Source organism: Maniola jurtina, chromosome 1 (genome assembly GCF_905333055.1).
Source record: "Maniola jurtina chromosome 1, ilManJurt1.1, whole genome shotgun sequence".
Taxonomy (NCBI): domain Eukaryota; kingdom Metazoa; phylum Arthropoda; class Insecta; order Lepidoptera; family Nymphalidae; genus Maniola; species Maniola jurtina.
The window spans coordinates 15,718,141-15,731,937 of NC_060029.1; positions in this window are offsets into that span (position 1 = coordinate 15,718,141).

A 13,797-nucleotide genomic window follows, 5' to 3' on the forward strand; every position below is an offset into this window, starting at 1 on the left:
ATAAATTATTAAGTAGGTATAAATAAATATAATATCTCTAAACGCCCGTCATTATCTTAACGAGATCTTGTGTAACACCAGTCTTCTTAGACGCCGATTATGATGTAACTTTGTAACGGTTAACAGTAAACTATCAGTTAGATATAATATATCGTTATTGCAAATATTAATAAACGCTACATTGTAGAATTTGAGGTGATGGAAATTGCTGCTGGGTACAAAGTAATCCCAATTTTACTATAGTAGATTACTTTTGTCGAAAACGGACCGGAAAAGAAGTTATTTCCTACGTTTTGCAGTAAAACTTTATTATTGCCACGATTTAAGAGTAGGTAACTTTTTTTTCGGACGGAAGTAACGTTCATACGTCACTTCCACCGAAAATGGCCGCCAAGTAAATCCTGTTGTTAAACAGGCTGAATGAATCCTGGACTATTTCGTAAGTTTTCACAAACATTTAGAAGGTAGGTACGCATGTTATGTCCAAATACGCCATACATGTCAAACGGTAAGGTCTTGAAATATGTCGCCGATTGCCAAATCAGAAGATGGCACAAAAGTGGCTCTTCATAACAATCTCGGCACTTGATGGATCGCATCACGCATGAAATCACCGGTCACGGCCGCGGCAACGCAGCATCTCTGCAATGGACTGTGTAAAGGTTGCTTGGTTTTTTTTTTTGACGTGACAACGTCTTATAATTCGATAGAGCCGGCTGCACGTACGAAAAAACATGATTCATGCGGCGTTACCTCGCTCTGAGGCGTTCCATGTAAGGCTTGAAGTGCAAGCGAGAGCGCGGAACGAGCGACAAAGAAGCACAATCGGCCTTTGTTGTCACGTTCAACTATCGTCAGTAAACCGACTTTACAGACAACCAATTTTTTAAAAAAAGAGTATGAGCCAAGTTTTTCATACTGACTAATATTCCCCTTTCCCCTCCAACTAAGCGTAAAGCTTGTGCTAGGAGTAGGTACGACCATAGTGCAACGGGTGGGGTTTGAACCGGCAGCTTTTCGGATTTCAGTCCGCTCCTTTAACCGTTGAGCTATCGAGGCTTTTTGAAAACGATTTTTCTTTTAATCATTTTGCCCTCCACTTTTAATATATGTACTTACCTTTAAATCAAGAGTGAATACTCATCTTCAGACAAGCGCGCTCAATCAGGCTGCATCATCATTTGCTAGCAGGTCTGACCGCTAGTCTATGAATTAAAAAAAGGGTTGAGAAGATAGATTATAGAATTAAGCTTTTATTCAGAAATAAGTTAATGTTTCAGATATCTCCCTAACTACTGGAGAGTCCCTGGCACCTTCCGCTATATGGAGACTCCTCCGGACAGTATTGCACCGTACGCCTCGGTGCCTTGCGACATGGTTATCGTGGATTTTAGTATCGAGAGCGGTGCTGAATCCGGTCACCGTCTGTATTGGGTTATGTTTGCGACTATAAACTGATCTTGACGAGGCACAGAGCTAGCTTATTTCCTGGGGACGGACATAGGATACTTTTATCCGAGAAAATCAAGGATCAAAAAACCTAAATCCACTCAGATTTAGGTTTTATTTCGATAAATTTAATACCTACTGAATTTTTTACTAAATTGTGCGCTTGACTCCTAATCACAAAAAAGAAAAATTGCAAACGCATAATAATATGTATTATTATGTACTTAACTTACCTTTGGAATACGTTATGCGTGCCCGTCTTTAATTTTTGTCGCTAAAACATTTCTGGCAATAAAAATAACACGCTGTAGGTGAACACAGAAAAATGTCGTAAAAATGTTCTTTCTTTAGCACAGTATTTAATTGTGCGATTGAAATGATGTTTGAAAATTCAAATACCAATGCAATTATAACTACTTATTGTATCTGCTTGTATTGTACTCGTATGTTTTTATTAAAATGAATGACTGTCTTTTTTCTTTTTTTTTATTATCATTACATATCGAATTGCATTGGAGGGAGCCGGTGGATCCAGGCGACGCAAGACCTTAATATAGGCTTGCAAGAGACCTAATATAGGCTACTGTTAGTCCCAGAAAATAAGAGTTCTCAACAGTGGCGTGCAGCTCATAGAGGTATACAGGCACTGCTTACCCTAGTCAAAATAGCTCATGCCTCATTTCCCTATACCATGCATTTGACTCAAATCCTGTGCACGATACTGATTCACAATGGAGTTCTATAAAACCTAAATCCACGCATATGAATTCCCGCGCATCATCTGAACTTATAATACTTATCTACTGAATAGGTACTGAATACTGTAACGAAATACGCCTGTGTCTACAAATCTATATACATATACTAATAAATAAATCTGTCTGTCTGTAATTTCAAAATAACTACCGCATATTAAGGTCATATGGTTATTTGAACGATATTATAACTGAATCACACGTTTTTAAAATTTTTGTCTGTCTGTCTGTCTGTCCGTCTGTTTGAAAAGGCTAATCTTGGGAACGGCTGAACCGATTTTGACGGGATTTTCACAGACAAGTAGAGAATTGATCAGGGAGTAACATAGGCTACTTTTTTAACCGACTTTCAAAAAGGGAGTTGTGTTTTTCTACCTATGTACACCGAAATCTCCGACATTTCTGAACCGATTTTCATCATTTCTTTTTTAATCGATAGAGGTACTTTGCGATATCGTTTCATAAAAAATTTGGAGTCAAAATCCTCAATCCTGATGCTGCAGGGGTTCTGACTAATCCACGCGGGCGAAGCTGCGGGCATCAGCTAGTACATAAAAAGGACGAAAAAATATCTTGTCAAGTATCAAGGTATCTAAGCTATTAGTTAACTACCTTCTGAAATATAGCAACTCAATAGGTTGTAGACAGGTGTTTCGTTAGGCCGCTCTCCTATTTAGCAACTATCATGCTAATTATAATTACCGCAATGCAACATGGGATGGATGCATTGTGAAAAAAGTAAGCCACACTGCTGCAAATTACTATTCTTAGCTCGGACAATGTGCCAAAGAATTTTGAACTTCAGCACTTACGTATAACTGACTGGTTAATAATTATTCTAATCGCAGCCTACTGGCTCCAGTAAGTTAATTGCCAATTGGATTGAATACCTTCGTGTATCTATACTAATATTACAAATGCGAAAGTGTGTCTGTCTGTCTGCAAGTTTTGACGGCTATCCGTCTAACCAATTTTGACCTTTGGCAAGCTGTGCCAAAGGTCAAAATTTGTTAAACGGATTGGTTAAGCTGCCCTGGGAAGGACATTTATATGTTACAATTTGTCACGGAAAATCAATCAATCGCACCAGCTTTTAACGCCAGAAATGAATTTTCTTTCTTTCTTTCTTACTAAGTACTTACTAATCTTTATTCTTTAATGTTTTGTAATTGATGGAGTTGCGTAAAGGTTGACTGCTTTCAGAAAGCTCTATACGACTTCGAACCTATAAAAGTAACTTATGCCATATAAGTCACTAGCTAATTTTTGCTCGCAACTTCGTTCGCGTGACCTACATGGCCTAATAGCGCTCAATCACAGAATGCTAAATTGAGGGATTTTGTGGTTATATATCAATGAAAACAAAATATCTGAATCTACCGATAGAGATTAGATCATTACTTTCGGAGATTACCCCTACATACAAACTAACTACACGTTTATAATGTTGTACCTAAATAAACCATCAATGATAAAATAACAAGACAAAACCTAAAAGGTCTTGATCTTGAGGTTTGACCTCTTGTTTTGGGCTATTGTCGTGCCCAATATAAGAATAAGTTTTGTAGTGAAAAGGGGAAATATTTTCCAAGCATGGATTATATCCATTAAGTATGTACCTGCCTAGCCTACTAGCACATGGTTTGGGCAGAAAAAAGAAAACACCATATTTGAAATAATTGAATAGTTATCTAAGTATAGTTTCTTTCCAAACTTTTTATCGAAAAACCACGAAAAAGGGGGGATTAAAAAAAAACCCGTATGCGACGTAGGTTACGAAGGCATCAGCTTAATAAAATGATGATATTAATATGCCGTAAAATTATAATTAATTAATGAAGATGTATATCAATCAACTTTCTACATGTGTTCCAAAAATATACCTACTAACATTTTCGACTATCCGTAAAATATAAAATATTATGTCCAATTCATGGCAGAAATAATATTTTATTTTTATTTATAATATGTATCTAGCTGTTATTCTCCTAACAATTCGAAAGCATTGGTGGTTGATGTATAATGTATATGTAAATATAATGTTTTATATATGCAAAATAATCATGTTTAATGGGCTTTCCAATCAGAGATATGATAATTACTTATATGTATAATAATATAGAAGCTATGTTGGATCATAGTACCTAATGGTATTTTAATTAATTAATATCTAATATTTTACATAAGTAGGTAGGTTCCAACTTCATATAGGTATAGTCCGTACAAAATGACTGCTCACGCGCCATTTTAACTCTATGGGTCAACTGTCATATCAAAAGTACGGTTCACCTCTAAAATAAGGACTAAAATAACTAAAAACTCACGGACCTTAAAATTGGAAATTATACCCTTACACCATTTTGCGGATGGTAGGTGCATAATGAAGGCTATTATTAAAATTAAAGCTCTAGAATATCTAAATAAAAGTTCTTCGTATGTTTATCGACCAAATTAAACTTTTTTCTCAAAGAAGGCTTAGTACACTTTCAAGACTGGGACTGTATTTCTACGCGATACGTTTATTTTCGTTTTTACTATGTTTTTTATTTACGTACCTACTTAAACGTAAGTCGGTCAAAAAACTGGACAAGTGCGAGTCGGATAAGAAAGGTTCCGTAACATCGTATAAGAAATAACACTTTTTATTTTTTCATTTAGGTACATAGCGGCGTTTTGGAATCTTTATTATTTGTTGTTATAGCGGCAATTGAAATATACAATCTTTGAAAATTTCAACTCTTTACCTATTACAGTTCATGAGATACAGCCCGCTGACAGACAGACGGAATGGACGGACGGCCAGCAGAGACTTAGAATAGGGTCCCTTCGTGTACGGAATTCTAAAAAGTGGTTCGAAGGCCGAGACGAGACTTCCTTGTGAAATCTCCACATAATAGGCAGCGCCTACCTACCTAGGTACGGCGCTTACGCCTCAGTTGAATAACGGAGATATTATCTATCTCTTTATTGTGAGATAATCACCCCGATACGCACAATTACTTTCGCGGTTTCCTAAGAATGTCTGGATTTAACGCCTCTTTATAGCTCCTATAACAATAATCTATTTTTATTTTATTTTTTATTTTTATTAATTAGGTTCACTTACAGCTACTTACATTTAACATTAAAAATAGTAAGTACATAATCTAAACTTATTTGCTAAATGTAGTCGCTTTGCAGGATAGCCTAGTGGTCCGCATCGAGGTTCTATTTAGAGGGTCGGGGCCTCTAAAATAACAATAGGTAGGTACCTATAACTATTAAGTGATATTGATGAATGAACGAAAAACAATACTTAACTATGTATTTCCTTCACCTAGGTAAAACTCTTAAAAAATGTTACCTGTATTTACTTAACTATTTCGTATTTATTCGAGGAGGATGCAATACCTACTCTAAATCTAGTTTAGAGAAAGACAACAGAATCGGTGTCAATCTGGGCTCCTCCCCATTTTTCGCCCTAAATCGGCCCTGCGAAGTATCGTGAGTAGAATTCTTAAAAAGATTGATAGTAGGTACGCCCTAAATGGGGTAATTTTTATCTCCTTAAATCAAAGTCTAGACTTCGTCTGTGTTGGTGTTTGCTGGCGCGCGTGCTCTGCCTTTTGGAGTGTTTTTTTTTTGTTAAAAGTGGCCGGGTTTTGTGTTTTAATGGTGTTTTTGGTGGTGGAACTGACTGGGAAGCGCTCTAAAGAGGTGCCGCGCGTGTGTCGGCGAGCGCTGGCACCTGGCACAGACGAAGTCCATACTTATATATTATAGTTTCCCTAACTTGTAAATAACTATAAACTTGACATTGGCTAATCTTTGTAAAGCCAGACGAAAGAGAAAAAAAAGTACCTATAGTAGGAACCTAATTAATTATGTTTATAGGAAAATAAAACAATCATTGCATTTGAAAGAATTTTAATACCCATTACATTTAACCGAAAAGATACCCATTTACAATTTACATAATTTATTATTATTATTTTAATGATATACATTCGATATAACAACCCTTTTTCTAAATCTACTTGTTTTTTACTACTTATTGAAAAATTAATACAAATTCTAATTTTATCAATGAGCACTAAACATTACTGAACCAGTTTTAAGGGTTCCGTACCTCAAAAGGAAAACGGAACCCTTATAGGATCACATTGTTGTCTGTCTGTCTGTCTGTCTGTCTGTCCGTCTGTCCGTCTATCCGTCCGTCGTGTCTGTCAAGAAAACCTATAAGGTACTTTCCGTTGACCTAGAATCATGTTTGGCAGGTAGAGGTAGGTCTTATAGCACAAGTAAAAGAAAAAATATGGCCGGCTTTTTTTTAGTAAAACCAGAGTGAACTAGAGTGTGGGAACTCTCGGTTTGATTCCGAATCGACGATATTATGTCAAATATTAGGCTATGGTGACGTAAAAGCAAAGAAAAATAGGGCTACCTTACCGGCGTCAAATGTACTAACATTTGACGCCTGCCAGTGACGTCAAAGCGTCGACGTTTTGTTAGAAGTTCCCTAACTGCCGTGCAATGTGGTAAAACTTCCAATAGTTATAATTTATTTATAAAGGAAAATTTGTTTTTTTAATATTAATGGAGCAATGTATTGTTGACTTGGTCATGAATACTAAGCTAGTTTAAAAACTTATGAACTTTGGGGAGACAGGGGTGAAATTAACCCTATTATAAAATTATTGAGTATATATAATTACCACAGGTATTCCAACATTGCCTTGTTGTGATTATGGGATTATGGTAATAGTCATTATAACTTATGACAAATATTATTAATAAAATCAAACTGCCTTTCTAATTAAATGGATAAAGTAAATAGTTTCTTATTGGAATAATGAATAGCCATGCCTATGAGTAGTTAGTTACCCATGTAGGTACTGTAAAAGTCGTGGTAACTAACTTTAAAACAACTAAGTATACTATGTAGGTAGTAGTATACTGTTAAAGTAAATTACTTTATCATTGCGTATTTCTTAAGTATGCAGGTTTAGTTAGTCATTGCAGTTAAATTATTAAAACTAAACATATGAACCTACCAGAACTAAAACTATGAATCTTTTTATTTCTTTCCGGTCGATAAATAACTGGATAAACTTAGGTATTCATACCTAAATGGAGTTTCCTACAGATCAACTCGATAAATAACACCAAGCCCAAAATAGTTGCATAAGTAATTAGTGACAGTTCTAAATTAACCTGTAACTACTCACGCGTAAACTGGCCATGCTGTGGGCATTGATCTAAATCATGAACCGAAATCGATATTTAGAGCATTAATGAATATAATGCATCCAAACTAAGAATAGGCATTTTCCGCTATATTATGATGCCCTAACTGAAAATATATTTTGACCCAATAATAGTTCCAATTAATATTGTGGTAGGTACATTCAAATTACAAGTAACTGATAGAGGTCTACAAGTAGTAGTAGTAGAGATAGTTTCTGTATTCTTATTTTCGGCGGTGTTCCCACTAGATTACAACATGGGGTTATTTGAGGGACGGACCAACAAATTCCTGAAATGTCGGCAACGCATTGACTATTCCTCTGGTGCTGCAAATGTTCATGGGCGACCGAAATCACTTAACATCAGATGACCCGACCCGGCTGATAGTTTGCTCGCTATTTTTATTTTTAAAAAAATTGGACGCATTTTATTTGATAGATAAATAGGAATTGGATTGAAATAAGGAAAACTTTAGACACTAAATCAGTTTGAAAAATGAAAGTTGGAAAACCATAAATCATTTGGCAACTCACTAATTATTCAGAACTTATCCAAAATGTTTTGCTTTGTAAGTATTCAATTAATTATTATATACCTACCAAGTACTAATAGGCCTAGTTACTTCAAAATCTAACTTATACTTAGGCCTGTCTTCTAGAAATCTGGTTAACTCGTTATAAGAATCTTATTACGAAACAAAGCTTCATCAAGATTAACCTACTTTGTATATTCATGTTTCTAGATGTACAGCAGTTTCGCATTTTTATCTTCAGAGTGCAATTTTTTGCAATAGTCTGAAACTATGCTTGGCTAATGCAAGAAACAAACAATATACCTATGAGCAAAATGAAGAAATGAGACGTTTCTTCACACGTACATATATGACCCTATGTTAAGAAACAAATCGTGTCCTTTCACAAAAACCCGACTTCCAGTACGCCAGTTTTAAGATGATTTTAAAGCATAATCAACTCTATATCCGTGGAATAAGAGCTAGGGAAAAAGAGTGGGTGTGTGTCTATTTCGAGCAATACTGGTCAATTGAAAGTACCCTGTCCAGTTTCAGTAATGTTTAGTACACACCTAAGGTCCGTTTTCACTAGGTACAGCAGATTTAACTTTTTTGCGTAGTGAAAATGCAGTTTAACATTGTAAATTATGTTAAATTGCAGCTGAAAGTAGCAATGCTTTTAGATTTGATATAATCCTAATCCTAATAATATTATAAATGTTAAAGTGTGGATGTCTGGATGTTTGTTACTCAGTCACGCAAAACTACTGGACGGATTTGGCTGAAATTTGGAATGGAGATAGATTATACCCTGGATTAACACATAGGCTACTTTTTATCCCGGAAAATCTCAAAGAGTTCCCGCGAGATTTTGAAAAACGTAAATCCACGTGGACTAAGTCGCGGGCATCAGCTAATTTGATATAATTGGTCAAAGCAATAATAAGAAATACATGAAATAACAATAACTTTTTAAGCAAACTTTGTAATCTATTGACAAAATCAATAAACTACAAAAGCAAATGGTCCACTCACTAACTTATTAATAATATCTTTAGACCGAAGAGAGAGGAATTGTGTACTTATGATTATCTAGGCCTCTAAAAAGGGGTTTGAGAAATCTTATTTCATAGTTTAGTGCTGCAGTGGCATACTATAGGCATACTATACTATATATCGCTTGACTGGGATGGCTCATGGGGTAGAGTGGGGTAGCAGGAGCCAAGGAGGGTGACAGCAATATTGAATTCCTCGAGTTTCACACCAACTGTCATCTTCCCGCCACCCCATCTTACGAGTCATCTCAGTCAAATGGTATAGGTACCTGTAGTTACAAAATTGATTTAAAGAAAAGTATTAGTCGATGAGGCTTTATCGATACATAGTGATGTAGTTGTAGTGAATACGGACCTTAACATAAAAGTTTTAATAGTTATTACAATTCATTTTGGCTTCGCCTAGATATAGTCTACCACGCTCGGAATATTTAGACGCCTAGGGAATTATAGACATCTAGGTATATAATAAACACTACGCAAGGCTTATACTTAGTACTTATCGGTTTGGCAACAATTATTATGAAAGCGTAAAAAGCTGCAATCAATATTGACCACAGAATTCTGTATTAAGTAATAGAAATGGTATCTCTTCAATATCGAGATTCATTCTGCTTCAGCTAGGTAGTCGTAGCTGTAGACAGTAGGAGTAGCTGAGTTCTAATTGATTTTGAAATCCATAATAAATATCAGTGCGGAAGGTAATTTACCTTGTCAACACGAAGAGCCTTGTAGTACACAAATGATACATGTGACTGATATTACCGTCACAGGAATTTAGGCTTGCCACCAATAAATCATTTCAAACTAAACTAAAGCAATAATTAAACATATAGAATGATTATTGTAATGTGAAAAATATTTTTGGGCATTATGATGTCAAATGTAAGGGGGTTTCTATTACATTTATTATAGATAGATAGTATTTACTCATTTGTAAGCACATTTCACTCAAAATCCCAGTACACGTGAGTAAAACTATCGTTGCCTAGCTAGTGACAGAATCTATGTATTTTTTTAATTATTGTATCGATGAAAATTAAGTAATTAGTCTTTATACTTTGAGTTACAGCTGTTCTTTATCTTTGATTCATTAATTAAATTATTATCAAAGTTCTTAACAAGCGAGATCTCTAAATTAATTTAAAACATAACTATGTTATATTGGTACCTATTTTGCCGTTTTATTTACCTCAAAAACAGTATTTATCTTTAGAGAATATTGTAAACAGAATGTCTGTAATTGTATGTATCTCTATATTTCAATCTTTGTACAGCAAAATAGATACCTATACATTTTTCTTATGATTAAATAGGGACTTACAAATTTTTGGCAACCTAGTAGAATTAAAATTGCACCTATTTTATGATATATCTAACATTTATGAAATCTACACTTTGAGAATCTTAGAACGATACTTAGTAAACTGGTTTAGTATTGTCTATCTATAACCTTACGATTACAAAACCTACACAATCACATCTCCTAAACATGTATATTATTTATAAGTCCAAAATAACTACTAAAATGACTAGAAGTGAAGTTAATTGTAAAGCTACACGTCATCAGTCTTTTTAGATATAAACTGGTAGACGCGAAGCTTAAAAATTGCAGAATAATTCGCAATTTGTTCAAAGCTCACAGTATAGACAGAAGAAAGATTAGGCAAGAATAAATAAAATGAGAACCTACTTAATAGGTATTTATAAAGTTGAAAATAAGTTACGAGTACATGCTCCTTTCTAGACCGACCTCCTCTATTTTGTTGTACCTATAGTGAAATTGTTAGATGCTAGACTTAAATAATCTAGATTTTACGTAATGTTTTGAACCCATGTTAGCTTTGCCAATAAAAAATCGGCTTTATAAAACTCTTTGTGATAAAGTTAGCCAGTGATATGAATGAATGACGTAGAACGTATACCAATATTGTACTACTTTTTTCAGTCGACTTCACCTTAAAATGAATAGGTAGCATAGGTAGGTACTTAGGTGTATAATTAACTGATTTTAGTAGCAAGGCCAGGATTTTCGTTTTGGTTTGCCTGGCATGAACCACATGGTACCTAACCACATTTGTAACGGTTATATTGTGTCACTAGTTGATGCCCGCAGCTTCGCCCGCGTGGATTGGTCAGATCCCCTGCAGCATCAGGATTGAGGAGTTGAACTCCAAATTTTTTATGAAACAATGTCGCAAAGTTCCTCTATCGATTAAAAAATAAATGACGCAAATCGGTTCAGAAATCTCGGAGATTTCGGTGTACATAGGTAGAAAAACACAACTCCCTTTTAGAAAGTCGGTTAAAAAAGTAGCCTATGTTACTCCCTGGTCAATTCTCTACTTGTCTGTGAAAATCCCGTCAAAATCGGTTCAGCCGTTCCCAAGATTAGCCTTTTCAAACAGACAGACAGACAGACAGACAGACAGACAGACACAGACAAAAATTTTAAAAACGTGTGATTTAGTTATAGTATCGTTCAAATAACCATATGACCTTAATATGCGGTAGTTATTTCGAAATTACAGACAGACACTCCAATTTTATTTATTAGTATAGATTTATAAAGCGTCGCTTACGCATTAAACGCGAAATGCGACTTAGGGAAAAAATAGATTGTAATTAGCTTTGTATAATATAACAAAGCTTAAGGAATAATAGATTGTACTTAGTTTGTCATACACATAAGAATTGTCGGGCCACAATGACGTGCTGTTACTTTGTGACCTTTTGATCAAAGATGTTTCGCTCGTACCTAGTATATTTCGAATATTGCCCCCTACTGCGAAACTACTCGTAATATTAACGGTAACATGGTCATCATAATACCAATCTGCCAATACCAATATTATCCGTGTCTAATCTAAAAATTACTTTACGTTTAATTAAAATTTAGACACCCAAAGTAACCTTTGAATATCAATAGAATCGTTCGATGTCGTCATTTCATAATTTCTAGCGTGGCTATCTTATTGACTGACTTGATTTAAAAATCCGACAATATACTCCAAGAGACCAACCCAATTTTCCAACGATAAGAGCTAATTCATATCACTCATCTCACACGGAATTCGCCTCAGTTTAACTGCAACTTAACTCTTAAAATCTTATGTAATGTAACCCCACATTAATGACTAGCTAGACAATCAATATTAACAACCCAACAGAAAAAAGAAAATTGCATTCGTTAGACACATTTGGCACATAATAATTTTAAAGTAAGATTTCTTCCATTCACACAATGAATAGCACTTGGCGAGTGGGTAAGTAATTCCAATAAAATTGGACTCTACAAGTAATAACCACAATTTAGGTTGATAGTTTCAAAACTTGTCTGATATATTACGCAATGTGACTAACTGAATGTAGGGTCACCAGATCCAAATAATATGTCTCATACTAAAATCCTGGGTACTAAGAACAAGGGCCTCGGTGCATAGTGAAAAAATCAGCTCGTTTTCCACATAGCCTAACTAACTTATATTTTGATTAATTTGACTGTACCTTACTCGATGCTTCATAATATGAGATAGGCGCCATTTGTCCCGCCTTAACGCATCTATCTCGCTCTATCATATAGCGCTGTCCCTCTCTCTCTACCACAACTCTCTCTATTTTGATCGCAACGATTCTGCAATTAAGTAGGTAAAATTACTACAGAATTAAAATACAGGGGCCTAAGTTTTTCAGAATAATTTAATTGTTGAAGATATCGAGCAGTTGCTGCAAGCAACTCAATTCTATACTTGTCTATATTTTTTAAAGGAACAATCGGGCATTCTGTTTTGGCTACTCCGGCTATTTGATTTATGATTGCTTAATAGTTACTTAATCTTTAATTAAAGAATAAAATCTGAGGGGCCTAAGTTTTTCAGAAAAAATAAAAATTTTAATTGTTGGATATATTGAGCAGTTGCTGCAAGCAACTCAGTTCTATGCTTTTCTATATTTTTTAAAGGAACAATCGGGCATTCTGTTTTGGCTACTCCGGCTATTTGATTTATGATTGCTTACTAGTTACTTAATCTTTAATTAAAGAATAAAATCTGTGAGCTGTGAGTTTGTATAAGAAAGGCTCTTAGTGGCAAAAAAAATTACAATTGCATCTTTCAATAATTTTATGAAAAAAATAGGTATGCTTTAGGTAGGTACATTTCTAGCCAAGTTACAGAGTATCAGGAATTTCCAATCGTTTGGTAACTTTATAACACTAGCACATTCAAGATGGTAATAAGTAGGACAGAACTGATAGCCTATCTAACGGCTCATAGAACAAGGTATCTGATGTTGTAGTAGGAAGAGAAAGGAAATCGTAGGTTGCTCAATTTTTCCATGCACCAGAGGTCGATGCATCTGCGAACGGATAATGGACTTTGTATGAAACATGGGCGTACGACCAACAGAAATGTAACTATTGTCAGTTGTATAAATATTATAATACTAGAGGATGCCCACGACTTCGTCCGCGTGGATTTAAGTGTTTAAAGATCCCGTGGGAACTGTTTGATTTTCCGGGATAAGTTCCTAGATAAGATAAGATAAGATAAGTTCCGGGAAAGTTGCCTATATCAATTACAGGGACGCAGCTTGTTTTTTGCAGCATTTTCTTCTTTCATTTGAGATAGTTGGATTTACGCCCGTTTAGATCATCATTCTTTCTTGGTCCAAACTCTCAAAGGTGTTAGGTATGCTCCAAAATTAATTTTGGAGTAGTAACACCTTTATGTAACACCGCAGTTAAGTTACTGCGATTTTAAAATCTAGTCCAAGAGACATAATCCGCTCTGATTTCAGTCGA